We start from the raw sequence: 16,097 nt of genomic DNA, 5'->3' as shown, positions 1-16,097 counted from the left end.
ATTCTTCTTTTCTATAAATTAAGATAGACTTTGCACATCGTAAAGTTAATACTTTGAAAATGTAGAATCCCGTGGATTTTAATATATTCCCAAGTTGTATCATTATCATCATCACTATCTAGTGCCAGAGCATTTTGTCAACCCTGAAACATACCCCATACACATCAGCAGTCCTTGCCCATCCTCTTCTGCCGTTACTGTCCAGCAAGCACTTGTCTGTCTTTGCCTTTATGAATTTGCCTCTTCTGGATATTTTGTACAAATGGAACCATACAATGTGTGGCCTTCTGTGTTTCACTTCTTTGAGTTAGCATACAGCTTCATTCCTATACTTAGATCATTGATGCACTCTGGGTTAGTTTTGTATATGGTATGAGGTAGGGAGTTCATCCGTTTTCCACTGGATATCCAGTTGAGCATGCTTTTCTGGATAAATAAATTCAGTGTAGAGGTAAACTTCTTTCCTAAGCAATTCTAAGGTGAGAGGCAAAGATAGCAGCCCAAGTAAAAAGAGTTTTCCTGTAAGCAACTGTGAAGGCTACAATACTAGACAGTAATAGTAATGAAGTTCCAGGAATTCAAAAGGTGAAAGAAACAAAGCAGTTAAATACATAAGCTGGAAAAAGGAGCCCCTTAAATCTTACATACTGGCTATGCTCCTATCATTTCAAACCTCTAAACTTTTAGAAAGGTAGCAGAATCTCAAAAGCCAGTCTGAAAACCTGAGACTGCAGGTTACAGAGGTCATCCACAGGAATGGTGAATGAATAGTACCAACATGAGCGTTTTTTGCCCAGTTCACAGTTTGTAGGTTTTGAACAACAGGGATCAACTGATTGCACACGGTGATGCTGAGCCGTGTTTTCCCAGCTGTGCGCCCTCCTTCAGACATCAACAATGAAGTTTTGCAATATGGCCTTTAGCAACTTTGGATTTGCAGAATATGCTTTGGCCTGCAGTAATGAGATTGTCTTGCATTTTCAGCTTGGTGGTTGTGGGGCCAGAGCTGTAGTGTTATGGGTCATAATAAATGTTAGGGACCAGAGAATTGCATTGAATTTAAATCTTTTTAATCATTTTAAAAAGACTTTACTTATTTTTTTCAAATACAGAGTGGCAGAGAGAGAGACAGAGACAGAAAGATAGACACAGATAGAGGTCTTCCATTTGCTGGTTCAATCAGTCCCAATGCCTGCAACAGCCAGGACTGGGTCAAGCTGAAGTCGGAGCCTGGAACCCTACCCAGGTCTGCTACGTGAATGCCTGGGACCCTAGAACTTGGATCATCATCTGCTGCCCTCCAGGGTGTGCATTAGCAGGAAGCTAGGTTAGAATCAGAGCAGCTGAGACTCAAAGTGACACTCTGATATGGGATGCTGGCATGCAGGCGCTTAACCTGCTATACCTTACGCCTGTCCTTTAAATCCTTTTGATGTACAGAAGGAACTTCATCACTTATCAGTCTTTAGGCTAAGACCAAGTGCAGAAGGAACTTTGTCCATTTGCAGGAAACACAATCTTTGCTAAGACAACTGAAGAAAACAACTTGACGGAGGCATTAAGAACCCCCTGAGCTGAGACAGGAAGCAATATTGCAGTTAGGGAGGATGGATTCTGAACTTCATGTAAGACAAATAAATAAATAAAAATAACAAAAGAAGAATTTCAGACTATGAACCATTGACTCAGTAGGCAAACAAAACAAAACCAAACCTGGATTTTCAACTTTAGTGCCTTTGGACCATAACTTGCAATCTCTTTAAGTCATATGGACAAAATGATTGGATTTGGACTCTAATATATGTGAAATGTAATGTGTATGAATTTTAATTGATAATGGGAGGGTGTTTATATTACAGTCTGAGTCATTTCTGCATCATTGACATTTTACTACTAGAGTATCTCTGTGCATTTGTAATGGGATATTTAATATTGTGACTTAATCTCCATGCTGAGTTCCTCATATATTACATCTTAGGATATGCCCAAGCATCATTTTGGGAGAGAGGACAGTTAAATAGTGAATGAGTTTTCGGCCTTGGGTGCAGCAGGGTCCTGAAGTTGTTTTAATTACTACTTTACTGACTTAGTTTTAAAGCATCCCAGGAGCAAGGAGTGTTGCTCTTTCTCCCCACTGGTCCCAAGAAAATACCCAAAGGAGAGTGGAATGGCAGGAATACTCTTACGAAGGCTGCCGTGAGAGTCGCCTGTCTTCATCCTGGTGTGCTGGCCGCCCCCCACCCTTCCTCATCCCCAACTGGCCATAAACTTCGTGGGGAAGTCCACAGTGTTAAGAATAAAAAAAAGAACTTAGGGAATCTCATGGAGATGCCCTTGTCTCCTATTCTGGATATCTCTGTCCCTGTTGGAGGGTCTCATCATTGTATCATTCCAGCCACCTTTCTCTCCTTCCGTGGGGGAGGACCCCAGCTTCCCGCTGTGTGGCGCGTGATTTCTCCAAGGGGGCATGTAAGAAGCAAACATGCTAAGAACCTCAGGCAGCAGTGGCAGGGTTTATGACAGAGTAACCTCGGAGGTCCCAGCAGGCCACATCACTAATCCAGTCCAGTGCAAGGGCAGTGGAATTAGATTGCGTCTTTGGATATGAGGAACCTCTTGCGTGTCTGGGCAAGGCAGGGATTGATGGCGGCCTTCTCTCGAGAGATCCCTCGAGGTCACCTGCACGTCTGTTACACTTCCTTCCACCCTTTTACTTTCAACTTGGCCGCACTGACGTAACGAACACGTTTCTTATAAGCAGCAGAAAGTTGGGTTTTGCCTTTTAAATCCAACTTAATAATTTCCTTCTTTTGTCTAGTGCATTATTTACATTTAAGATAATTATTGATTTATCTGCATTTAAGTCTCCCACACGTGTTTATTTTGTATTTAACTCATTTTTCTTGCTTCCAGTGCTACTTTTCTACCTTCTCTTGAGAGGGCTGCATTTATTTGAATATTCCATTTTGTCTTAGATGTTAACTTCTTAACTCCTTGTACTAAATTTGTTTTTCAGTGATTGCTTCATAGTTTACTGTGTGATTTACTAGCTTGTCATCTACTTTCGTGAACCACATGAGAACATTAAAATAGAATAATTCCTTCTGTCTAACCCCTTCTTTGTGTTATTGGCTTTGTATATATTACTATACATCTGAGTTAAAGAATTACATATATATATCTTTGGGTGTGTTGCATGTGTATATATTATACTATAATCTGTTATATGTAGTACTATATAGCAGTGAAATAATTTCTATATTAGCCAATCATATTGTATTAATATGTAATAAAATACAAATATATCATTCATATAAATATGTAATGTTTATAATTTTATTTATAAAAATATGTAATGTTAATATGTATTATGCATGGTTGTATTTATAAACACACATACTTCGGAGGGTACTTCAAGAAGCTCATGGAAAATGGAAATAGAAGATGGTTGTTTTGGTTCAAAAAATTTGAACACCGTGCATGTGGGAGATCTTCAAAAGCTCATAAAAAATGCACTTTAGGAAAAAAACTATGCATAAATTTCAAAATGTTTTCCACTCTGACGTGTGTGTTCAGTGTATGCATGTTGCATGTGCACGTGCACGCATGCTTGATTGAACACGTGTGCATGCACACATGTGTGTCCCACATTGCATGTGTGTGTGCATTTATCTGTACAGGTAGGTGTTTGTACATCACATGCATGTACATGTGCATATGTGTGTATGTAGCACCTCAAGGGCTGTTGTCACATCTCCTCTGCACTGCTGCAGGACACTCAGTGGGAGTCAGAGAAAAGGTGAGGAGCTGGCGTCTGGCCCAGTGCCCGGGCTTCCTGCAGACTACGGTTGTCAGGACGCTGGTGAAAGGTCATGGCGTTTGGCTCCTGGGTTTTGGTGGACACCCCTTCCTCTGCGGTTCTGCCAGGCCTGACAGCAAGGCTGAGTCCTTGTCTCTTGTACAGGGTCCCTGCCTCTCTGGAGTTAGTTCCTGTGTCCTCTCTGACTGGGTTTTCAGTACTGTTACCCAGCGTGTCGTTAGGGTGATGCGTGACTATCTCTTGGTTTTCTTTTGTCAAACTCCTGTATGCTGTTATCATTGTTCTCTTTGGCTACTGATTACCATCATGATCTTGTTACTTCCCACATGTGGATTAGGGCATAATTTTCCAAATGCTGTACCTTTAGTGCTTCTCTCCAGCTCTTGAATGTGTCTTCCTTCCTGCTGGTCCCCCCAGATTTCCGGTCAGATAGCACTTCCTGGCGAGAAGCTTCCTCTCATCATCCTGGTGTGTGTCTCCCTGGAAACCGTCTCTTGGTGAGATTTTGAGCAGTTATCTTCGTGCTGGGATGCACGTGCTGCGACTCCCAGAAAACGAGATGGGCAAGCAGAGAAGGTTTTCTGTGCCATGTCTGCCTTGTACTTCTCTTTTTCTTTCTTTTTTTTTTTTTTTTTTTGAAGATTTATTTTTATTTATTTGAAAGGTACAGAGAGAGGCAGAGAGAGAGAGACAGAGAGAGAGATCCTCCATCTGCTTATTCACTCCCCAGATGGCTGCCACAGCTGGAGCTGAGCCAATCCCAAGTCAGGAGCCAGGAGCTTCCTCCAGGTCTCCCTTGTAGGTGCAGGGGCCCAAGCACCTGGGCCGTCTTCCACTGCTTTCCCAGGCCAGAGCAGAGAGCTGGATTGGAAGAGAAGCAGCCGGGACTTGAACCAGTGCCCATATGGGATGCTGACACTGCAGGGGGCAGGTTTGACTCGTTGCGCCACAGCGCCGGCCCATCTTGTTGTTTTTCCTAATCAACAGCGGCCCCCATCCCTCTGGGGCAACGTCTGTCCTGCTTTAGATGGAAAACCGAGGGGTTGTCACTGTCCAGTGGCCCTCAGCAGCTTCCCTCTGCCGCTGTGGGCCGAGCCCGCCGCTGCTGCTCGGACGGGGACTATTCTGTCCTCCTTGGCTGCACGTGACAGCATCCCAACTTAAGGAAGCTGAATTGACGTGGGAATTGCATTGTTTATGTAGCTGATGAGTACAAGGACATCATTCAAAACTGGAGACACAAGCACATTTTTTTCAGCATGTGGGAATTTGCATTAAGAATAAAAACGATAAATGGTAGCCATCTAGTCTTTATACTGTTTTAGCCATTATTATCTAATACATGCCTAGGTTCTGGCTTCCTTACAAGTACCTTGACAACTGGCCAGTATGTCGTGGTAAAATTCTTGCATGCCTTCATTTTGGGGATAATGCCTTCCTTATATGTTAGGTGGGAAAGTGCCAGTTCATGAACCACAACCAGATTATTGTGGAAAAAGGATATCCGTGACACTAGTAATTTCCTTCACTAATATTCATCAACTGGGCTTAGGGATACAGCGTCAACACAGTACAGACTGTAGCACGACCTGTTACCTGCCTTTGTCTTCTTGAATTAGAATACATGGGAGACCATTGCCTAGAATGCTCATAAAGGAGAGAATAAAACAAACAAACAAAATAGTGACCATGAATGAGGCAGTATAGGCCAATGAAGAGTCCCTGACACGTTATAGCCTCTCTTGAGGGTGAGCCAGCTGCTATTACAGTCATTTAGTGGGAGAGAATTTCCCAGGCTGAGGGTCTGGCTAAGCCTGAAAGGCCCCGGGGCAGGGCTCCTGCCTCTCCCGAGCTCTCCACTTGGTGGGTTGTGATGATAACACTGGCTCTGAGTACGGGAGACTTTCATTTGATGAGTGGTCTGAACATCTACTTAGTGGTTATAAAATATTTGCTGCTGAAAGCCACAGAGCATTGATAAACAGATCCTGGACAGCTGAGTTATTGCAATCTACTTAACATGAGGAGAACAAATTATGAGTCAAATGTTCCTGTTTAATAACCTTACTCAGGGCAGAGCACCGCTCAAGGCTGGCGTTAACCCTGCACGCACTGCGCCTGGCTCAGATCCCAGAAAGGGCCGTGCAGGCACTGAAGCAATTCAGGTGGGTTTTCCATTAGGACTAAGGTACACAGAGGGGAAATTTAAAGAGGTCCATCTGGTGAAGGAAATAAACAATTTGTAAAACTGCTGTATGGTATTGAGTACACTACCTGGACTCCCCCTGTGCCTCGTGTTTCATCCTCCTTAGATTGCATGTGCTTAGGCTTATTAAATCTTGTCTGCAGTGTAGTATGGCATTCCTTTGAGGGAGCAGGGGGGAAGGGAAGGCCATTTGTCTGTTCTCGATTAGTCATTTGAACCCAGGTCAATCATCTCAGCCCAGGACTATAAATGCTCTCGATGAAAACTGATCCTCTCTGCTGCCAAGGTTGTGCTTCTCCTTAACATGTGCAGAAAGGAATGGCTTTGTCTCGTTCATGGCCAACAGACTAGGAATAGTCCTGCCCTGCACGGCATTTGTAAAAATAAGTGGATTTAAAATAGGGTTTGTTTGGTAGCTGGCTCCCAGACTGTGCGTACTGGGGTATGGATGAAGGGTATGTGTTTGAAGGTGTCAGAACATTTCTCCCGGGCAGTGGTCAGACGACTGACTTCATTGCTGTTGATCTGAACATAGTTCTGAAAATTTTAATCAGGGCTATAAAGTGACAGCCGAGCCTTAGCCAGATTGGGATGCTGTGTCTTCTACCCTCTGTCCACTTCATTCTGCAGCTCACCCCCACCTCTGCTGCCAGTGACACGCACACACATACATGTCTGCCTGCCCACGCATGCACCAGACCTGGGCTGAGGCTGCTCTTGAGGTCTTTGGCCCTACAAATCATTTTTCCCCTTGTTCCCTTGGACCCAAGGCTAAAATGGTTGCTGGAAATGTGTGGGAAGGCTCCAGAGACTCTGTAGACATAGATTTGGAAAGTCAAGGTGTGTAAAATGTAGGTTTTAAAAAAGAGGTGTAGAGAAGCAAGTTAAGGCTGCATGGTACTTTTTTTTTTTTTTTTTTTTTTTTTTTTTCCTATTGGCGTACACTCAGCAGCTTCAAATTGGTTTTCCTGAGCCAAGATTTTCTTTAAATGAAATGCACCATGCTAGGAAGCCTTTTAAGACCTCTTCACCTTAAAGTGCAAAACTCTGAATAGGGCCCTAGAAAGCAGAGTCTAGGTTTGGCACGCCGCTTAGGCCAGGAGTAGTGGAGAGTATCAGTGTGCTAGAAATAGCTGTATTTGTGAACCTCCTGTTCCTCGGCTCTTGACTGCCAGCCAAGCCCCAAATCAGTCCCAGAGAATGAAAACTAAGATAATAATGAGAAAATGGACTTTCCATGCCAGAACTCAGGAAAGCATCTCATTCTCCATATGCTGACTTTGGGCCACAAAGGACGGGGAGCAGTGACCCTGGCCCGCTGGTCCTGCCTTCACGAGAGGTTGCCGCATGCCATACATAAGCACTTCCCTGTTCTTTGCCTCTGAGTTTCCCAGCACCCATGGGAGTATAATGCTTTCCTTATACCTGTGAACCTGGTGCTTTCTGTCAGCTAAGCTATTTGGGGGAGGAAGATTTTTTTGGTGGCAATAATGTTCTGCTTAACTCCTGTCCTGAGTTAGCATCAGGCATCCCTGATTTTTTTTTTTTTTTTCCCCTTCCTATTGAAATATCTCCAAGTGCCTCACTTGACAGGCTGTTGTAAAACGCTTGGAAAGACCTCTGGTTTTGGGGCCGTGTTTACTTGCGTCTCCTTCTTCGCTGGGAGGGAATGGATGCGGCTCTCCCCTGCCTGCCTCCACAGCCGGGTGGGCGGTTCCTTGAGCTCAGCTATTTGTAAGACTGAGCCATAAATCAGCGCTCATTTCCCATTTTCTTCTTATTGATGGAACAGCCTGTCTCCCAGGCTCCTGGAGCCCTGCAGGACTGCAAGCTGCGTCCAGTAAAAATGTGCTTGGACAGAGCACTGACCAACCAAGACCCTGGACAGAGCGGGAGGACAGAAGGGCGAGGACGGGGGTGTTCATGCTTGTCTGTTTGGAGCTGAGGAGCTGTCTCTCTCTTCTCTTTGTTAAATTACTTTTTCATACGAATGACACAAAGCGCACAGCCCCTACTGGCAGCCAGAAGGCAGAAAACAAACCCTTTGAAATTTCTAATTTGTTTATAGATGGTCCTCCAGGAGCAGGCTGGAAAATAATTTTGTCTTCCAGAGACAGTGAACAGCTACCCGAGGGTGTTATGGGAAAAAAAAAATGACTCTCCAGTTTTGGTCCTTGAATGTCTGATCACTCAGCACTCAGCAGTTGTTCTGAAATTACTCATCTGGCAGAGAAAGAAACTGAAAGGCAAATCCCTTCTCCACTGTGTGGCCTGAGTTTCTAGGAAAAGTACTCTACAATAAAAATTACTTTGATTTGGCTTTAAACCGGGGCGATTAATTTCTGAGTTACCCGGAGGCCCGTTGCTGTGGTCCCCTAATACGTCTTTCCCTGTCTGGGGATGATGTTGACAGGGGTGGGTCTGGCTTGGTTACTTCCTGCAGTTCTGGGGACGCCGGCTTCTCTCTGGGATTTGCCAACACATGGACGTGCTTTCCTTCCTGGTGACATGGAACCCCCAGGGCACTCAGGCTGCAAGCCTGCTAGGACGTTATGGCTGAATGTGGGTAAAACATGGTCTTGGAGGTGGCCAGGGCCCTCTGCTCTCCTACATGAGAGCTTTTCTAGAAGCTTGACCCTGGTGTTGCTGCTTCTGGAATGTTCTTTCCAGGCTACGGTGGTGTCACGGGGGTCCCCTCACACAGCAAGCGTGGCTGGCTGGCTTGGAGGTGACCTCTCATACAGTCCTTTGGTTTTATCCCTGTGGGCACTGAGCCTTGGTAACTGAGGAAGGAGTCAGAAATGTTTGCTGCACAGTTAGGATGAGAGTTAGGGTAAGAATTCAGGCCTCAGCTGGTAGCTCATGGCCACTTCCGCTCTTCCTTCCGGTCTTGTGGTGTTGGGGACAATAGTCATTGTATGTTTTACAGATTATGCAGGAATCTGTCTGAACCCATGGTTTCAACTCCTCCTTGTAAGCCCAGGCAGAGGCTCCCTGTTTGCCTTTGGAAGTAAAAAGAGTAATCCCCAGGTATGTCCCTAGGCCTGTGTGAGGAGCCACCCGGGGAGGGGCGGGTGCTGCCAACTGCATGAATCACACAGCTCTGAAGATGGCCACAGCCACAGCTGTGGACTTTCCGGGCTCCACTGGGCTCTCCCGCTACCCGGGTACCCTCTCTGTGTCCCAGCGTGCCCTCTCTTCTCAAGCCTGCATGCACCTTCCACTCTCAGACCTGCCTCCTGCCTTCTCATTCTCACCATCACAGTTTGTGTCACTGAGGAGGCGGAAGCCAGCCGACAAGGCCTCATGCATGCTGCTACCTCCACACCACACTGTCCCCATATCCTACTGTCCCCATGTCTGTCTGTAACCAGTGCCCTATCTTTCTCCTTTTGTTCTCAGTAGACGTCTCTGGAATAAGTCTGAATGCTACTTGCATTTCCTTTTCCTCACTCTCACTCTTCAACCCAAGCAACCTGGTGCCAGAGGAACCTTGGATGCCCTCTGCCTTGTGAAAGTTCGTGAGCTGGGAGCTTGGCACCAAGTATGGCCGTGCAGAGAGGCAGGGGATCTTTAAGTGGTGCGGCCTAGTCCCTGGGGCGCTGGCCCCGGAAATGATAGAGGCAGTTCTCGTGGACCCCTGAGTTTGTTCCTGCCAGAGGGGTGGTTGGGAAAGAGTGAATCTAACCCCTGCCTTCACCTTCACTTCCAGTCTGGCTACAGGCTCTCTCCCTGCCCCACGCCTTCTGCAGCCCTGGCTTCCGGTCTAGTTGCAGTGCGCTCCTAGGTTCTGACTTCCGGTCTGGCTGGTGGCCTCTCCCTCTTGTGTGTGCTCTCACTGTGTGATGCCACCAGTCAGGAGGTAGTCACCGGAGCTGGCTCACTGCAGTGACACGCCCTCAGTCCTCCAGAACTCTGTGTAAAGCACCCAGCCTCTGGTATGTGGTCATTGGAGCAAAAAGTGGGCCAATACACTAGGTTTTGCTCCTGTTGCTCTTCTGAAACTACTCTTATAAGTCACAGTTTATCAAAAGATTGATTGTATGGGCCTGCCTCAGGCATAATAATAATTATCCCATTACAGCATTTGATTGCTACTAATGGTGTCTCCTGTCTGCAAACAAGTTCCTCCTGGTGGTATGTTCTTGGTTTTCTGCACAAATTCTGGCTCCATCCTCTCAGTTTCCTTCATATTTTTTTCTGCAGCTACCAAGGTCTTTAGTATTGGTATTGATTAGGTTCACCCTAACTATATGAGCATATCCATTTTTATGTTTAATTTTCCACATATATTCTGACAGCTTCCAAATCTTTATTTCCAACACATGTTTCTTTTGAACTTCTGCTGCAGCTTTCAGGTTTCCTCCTGGACACCTCTAGTTGATGTCTTACAGGGATCTCCAGCTCAATTCGGAACAGCTTGCCTCTTAATCCAAGCCTGTTCTTCTCTCCCGTGTTATTTGTCTCCATGAATCATAGCAGAACTCACCCCATCGCCCAGACCAGTAACCTGAGGTGCCTCCCTTTCACTTGTGCTTCTCATACAGTATCTCAAGATCCCATACAACCTTAAGTACTTCCCCAATCCATGAGATTTCTCCATAAATATTTTTTTTAAGATTTATTGATTTATTTGAAAGGCAGAGTAACAGAGGCGGGGTGGGAGAGAGAGAGAAAGAAAGAGAGAGAGTGAGAGAAAGAGAGAGAAAGAGAAAGGTCTTCTATCCTCTGGGTTCACTCCCAAAATGGCCACAATTTTGATCCAAACCCAGGAGCCAGGATCTTCTTCCAGGTCTCCCACATGGACCTGGGGCCCAAGAACTTGGGCCATCTTCTATATTTTCCTAGGCCATAGCAGAGAGCTGAATTGGAAGTGGAGCAGCTGGGATTTGAACTGTCACCCCTATGGGCTGTTGGCTTTACCTGCTACATCAGAGCTCTACTCCCTAACTCAGCACTTCTGAGATGCCAGAAGTAGTGTGGGCTGGTGCCATTTGACTGTGAGAAGTCACGAGGAGTTAAAAGGAGAAAATCCAGCAGGAACAAAGGATCAGTAGAAAAATATAGGACTTAGCAATCAGAGAGATTACAGTAAAATATGAGTTGACAAGGAAGATGGATACCACAAATAAGCATGTAGAAGCCTCAGGAAGAATCTAATGTGTAATTTAACAAATAATTTTCCTATTATAATTTGAATGGCTGAACTTGGGCATCTGTGGATAATTTAAGTTGGCTGAAGTTTCTCCTTGTGCTATCTTTGAAAAATAACTTACTAAACTAATTAAAGGATAAACAAAAGTATAGACAAATCAGCTTACTCTGCTTATGATAAAATATCTTTCATGCATTGTTCAGGCTTTTTTTTTTCATTTTCGATTCTCTTTATATACAGAAGATCAGTTTAGCATACATTAAGTAAAGATTTCAACAGTTTGCTCTCACACAGAAACATAAAGTGAAAAATAATAGATGATTTTTTAAATGATGATGAAATCAGATCAGACCTATTGTCATGTTTAATCCCAGTGAGAGTCAAGTTGGGAATTGATAATTTCTTCTTTTTTTTTTTTTTTTTTTTTACAGAAGATCAGTTTAGTATACATTAAGTAAAGATTTCAATAGTTTGCACCCCCATAGAAACACAAAGTAAAATATACTGTTTGAGTACTCATTATAGCATTAAGTCTCAATGTACAGCACATTAAGGACAGAGATCCTACATGAGGAGTAAGTGCACAGTGACTCCTGTTGTTGACTTTACAAATTGACACTCCTGTTTATGGCATCAGTAATCTCCCTATGCACCAGTCATGAGTTTCCAAGGCTATGGAAGCCCCTTGAGTTCTCCGACTCTTATCTTGTTTAGACAAGGTCATAGTCAAAGTAGAGGTTCTCTCCTCCCTTCAGAGAAAGGTACCTCCTTCTTTGAAGACCTGTTCTTTCCACTGGGATCTCACTCACAGAGATCTTTCATTTAGGTGTTTTTTTTTTTTTTTTTTTTTTTTTTTTTTTTTTTTTTGCCAGAGTGTCTTGGCTTTCCATGCCTGAAATCCTCTCATGGGCTTTTCAGCCAGATCGGAATGCCTTTAGGGCTGATTCTGAGGCCAGAGTGCTGTTTAGGACATCTGCCATTCTATGAGTCTGCTGAGTATCTCGCTTCCCATGTTGGATCACTCTCCCCTTTATTTATTCTATCGGTTAGTGTTAGCAGGTACTAGACCTGTTTATGTGCTCCCTTTGACTCTTAGTCCTTTCATTATGATCAATTGTGAACTGAAATTGATCACTTGGACTAGTGAGATGCATTGGTACATGCCACCTTGATGGGATTAAATTGGAGTCCCCTGGTATGTTTCTAACTCTACCATTTGGGGCAAGTCAGCTTGAGCATGTCCCAAATTGTACATCTCTTCCCTCTCTTATTCCCACTCTTACGTTTAACAGGGATCACATTTCAGTTAAATTTCAACACTTAAGAATAACTGTGTATTAATTACAGAATTAAACCAGTCATATTAAGTAGAACAAACAAAAAAACTACTAAGAGGGATAATGTATTAAGTTGTTCATTAACAGTCAGGGCTATGCTGATCGAGTCACCGTTTCACATAGTGTCGATTTCACTTCAACAGGTTTCCTTTTTGGTGTTCAGTCAGTTGTCACCGATCAGGGAGAACATTCCATAAATATTTTTAAAAGATTTATTTAATTATTTGAAAGGCAGAGTTAGAGGAAGAGAGATAGAGAGGGAGAGAGAGAGAGAGAGTTCTTCCATGTGCTGGTTCACACTCCAGATTTTTACAGTGGCTGAAGCTGGGCTGATCCAAAATCAAGAGCCAGGAGCTTCTTCCAGATCTCCCGTGTGGGTGCAGGGGCCCAAGTGCTTGGGACATCTTCTGCTGCTTTTCCAGACCATTAGCCTAGCAGGGAGCTGGATTAGAAGTGGAACAGCCGGGAATCGAACCCCCTATGCCACAGTGCCACCATACCCGCCCCCCATTAAATCTTAGTCCAGTCACTGTCTCCTCTTGACTGGATTGGTCTTTAGCGTTTTTTTTCTTTTCACAAAGAAAAAGCTGCAGTCATATTTTAAGTTTTTGAAAAAATCCTGACACCAGAGAACTAAAGTGAAGTACATTAATATTCTACTCTTAGATTTACATGAGCCAAAAAAAACCCAAAACAAAACAAAACAAAAACAGACACTGGGAGAAATTTATAAAACTAAATATGGATCTCAGCACTAGCAGCTGAACAGAGAAAGGAATGAAAACACTTTAAAAAAAAATCTCAAGTAGATGATAAAGTGTTTAGACTCACAAAGTTTGCAAACTATTTAAAACCTGGAATCGCTGACTGTTCAGAAATGACACAGATGGATCACGGGTGGTGGCGCACAGCGGAGGCGGCTTATGGATGAGTCTGCATTTTTCTTGCTGCTCCCCATTCCACCCGTCTCTGAGGAAAGCCTGACTTTGATTAGATACGGAGCCAGGGTCGTGCCGGCGGCAGATCCATTGATGGTAATCTGCCCATCAGTAGATCCTTCTTCTGGGGTCGCACATTTGATCCACACCCCACACGTCCCACAGATACTGGTTTTGGCACCTCGGCACCCGGTTATTCAGCCAGTCAGATTGTTTGCAGTGGTGCGTTCATGAGCAGTGGTCTGAGCAGGTGCATCCAGACCTGCCCTGAGTCCTGTGTTTCCAGGCATCCTGGGAAATCGAGACGGTTGCATTGCCAGCTGGTACAGCTTGGTCAAATCTGGCTGTGGAGTGGCATACTGTCCTTGAATGATAAGGGCCTCTGGAGGTGGTCCCTCCAGGTCAGGGTTGAGGGACATGGCTGGGGGTGTCGCTGCCTGTGCTGTACTTGTCCAGACCACCTGAGAAGGGGAGTAGAGAGCTGGGCAGCTTGGGCTGGTACAGGGTGGTTACGTCCTGCAGGAGCTCCTGAGCGAGTCTCCAACGTGACCGTGCACATCTGCTTGGCACGCTCGTGATGGATTGCGCAATGCTAGAGATAGCGATGCCCACTCAGTTGCATCGGGGAGCATGTCCCCTGCTACCTGCGCCTGAGCCCCGGGACTCCCTCGTATTTCCTGGATCTTAATTCTACCTTTCCCAACGAGAGAGTGCTACCCACCAGAGGGACCACCAGCCTCAGGGAACCCGGAGCTGACTGGCACTGGTGCTGTAGCTCATAGAGCTGCTGGTTCCTCTTCCAGTTTGCCAGTGATTGTGGCTAAGGCTTTGAAGGTGGCATCCGTGGGTCCAGCCCAAGTGCTAATTCTCGGGTGATCTCCTGTGAGGTGTCGATACGTGCACTGCTCTCCTTGCACATCTTCATAGACTGTCCTTTTTCTCCAGTGATGCTGCCAACTTCCTTGCCATGCATAAGGAGCCGGGTGGTGACAGTGACATTGACTCCACCTTCAGTCACACCAGTGTGGCTTCGAGCAGCGTTCATGGGAGCTGGATATTGAGTGGTGGGTTTGGGGTGAAAGCCAAAAACTGCAGGTGTGAGGCAACTGAGGGGAAAGTGGCGGGGCTGTGTTGGGGAGCGTAGGCGGTGGGGTGGGGGTGTGGGCAGAACACGAGGGACAGGTGGGAAAGTGGAGGAGAGGAAGGGAGGCTGCAGGAGGAAGAGCAGGAGGAAGGTGGAAAGAGACCCTGGGGCAGGGGAAGGGCAGTGGACGGCATGTGGTTGCGAGAGCACGCAGGCTGCAGCTGCTCCAGCTGCTGCCTCTGCTGGTCCTGGCTCCATGGACTTGAAAACTGCGTCTTCCCCTCTTGCATCGCTCCTGATCCACTTTCCACATTGCACTCAGAGTAGCATCCCTAAAATGAAAATCTGACCCCGTCGTTGTCTGGCTTCAGACTCCTCGGTGGCCTTACGTTGTCTGAAAACACGGTGCTTTGACTGCGTTATGTGAGTTTTATGATGTGGCCTTTCTAACATTGTCCATGTTAAGTCCGATCTGCCTCGTCTTTCGATCGTCCTACTTGTCCACTTGCATTTTGCCGTGGAGAATTTTTTTCATTCCCTTCAGTATGCCGCGTCAGCACGGTGTGTAGTGAGCATTTACTGCGTGCCGAGCCTGTGCCAGGAACTCGTAGGTCTCTGCATGTGCCGGCCCTGTTTTCTCTGCCGTCACTGTTTTTCCCTTCACTCACCTGCATGCCTTCGCAGACGTCTGCCGGCTTCCTGCACGTGAAGTGCCGTGTGCTTCTACCGTAATTTTGAGTGTCTTCTATGGCAGAGTTTATTGCTCTCACGTATAATTGCTTGTTAAATTACTGGTCTTCCACACTAGATCTTAGGGGTTTTAAGGGCACAGATCCTATCTGCACTGTACGATATTGTATTTCTATTATCTCGAAAAACAGAAAAGGCTTAGTAAAGGCTTATTGAATAAATAGATACATAAACATTTAAAAAGCTGTGAGGGAGAATGGGCATTATATTATCGGTAGTATCAGCACTCGACTCAGTAATAACAGCGTGCTTCTCATCCAGGGAGTTAAGGAAAGCTATTTAGAATTTCATCCCTTCCACTAAGAAGATTTTAGAACATGCTCAGAAAGACGTGGCTTAAGGGAATATGACTGAAGGCGATTTCCTGGCCTGGCACAGTTATAAACGTCTACACGGGGATCTACACTAATGCCACGTGGACACAGGCCTGAGAGGCTCCTGGCAGGGGCTGTCCTTGTTCTGAGTCCTGGGAGCTGGATCCCCGGGTAGCGCCGGTGCGGGGGTGATGCACAGGCTCTCTGCAGGGGCGTGGAGCACGTGAAAGGACAAGAGTAGAAAGGCCCCAAGGGGATTTGCAGTGATACCATGGAAGTCCTGCAGATGGTGTGTTTTTGTTCTTATGGCTTAATTTCAAAGCTGAATGGGCTGTAGCGCATTCAACCCATGATCAAAGGTATAGCAAGATTCATGGCAAGGTTGCTAAATGCGAGGGGTTCTTATTAATATAAAATCACCCAGAGGAGCAAACATAAAGAGTGGCAGAGAATGACTTTACAACAGTAGAGAGTTAATGAGCATAGGAGTAAG

At 45.5% G+C, this 16,097-nt stretch overlaps 1 protein-coding gene and 1 pseudogene across 5 annotated transcripts in view; one reads left to right on the top strand and one right to left on the bottom strand.

Annotated features, from left to right (window-relative positions):
* The window catches only part of LOC149126026 (uncharacterized), an 84,168-nt gene that overhangs the window by 16,145 nt on the left and 51,926 nt on the right, over window positions 1-16,097 (top strand). Inside the window, exon 4 of one of the 5 annotated variants that reach the window (XR_016235271.1) lies at window positions 8,956-9,056. The exons of the other annotated variants lie outside the window; for them this stretch is intronic. The gene's annotated coding sequence lies outside the window, so the exon portion shown is untranslated. The remainder of the gene's footprint in view (window positions 1-8,955; window positions 9,057-16,097) is intronic. 5 annotated transcript variants of the gene reach the window in all.
* Window positions 13,390-15,214, bottom strand: LOC100354594 (poly(rC)-binding protein 2 pseudogene; annotated as a pseudogene).

Source organism: Oryctolagus cuniculus, chromosome 6 (genome assembly GCF_051225735.1).
Source record: "Oryctolagus cuniculus isolate XC-2025 breed Fujian yellow rabbit chromosome 6, ASM5122573v1, whole genome shotgun sequence".
In the NCBI taxonomy this organism is placed as follows: domain Eukaryota; kingdom Metazoa; phylum Chordata; class Mammalia; order Lagomorpha; family Leporidae; genus Oryctolagus; species Oryctolagus cuniculus.
Note: the sequence above shows the minus strand (reverse complement) of the source record. Positions and strands in the feature narration are given on the sequence as shown.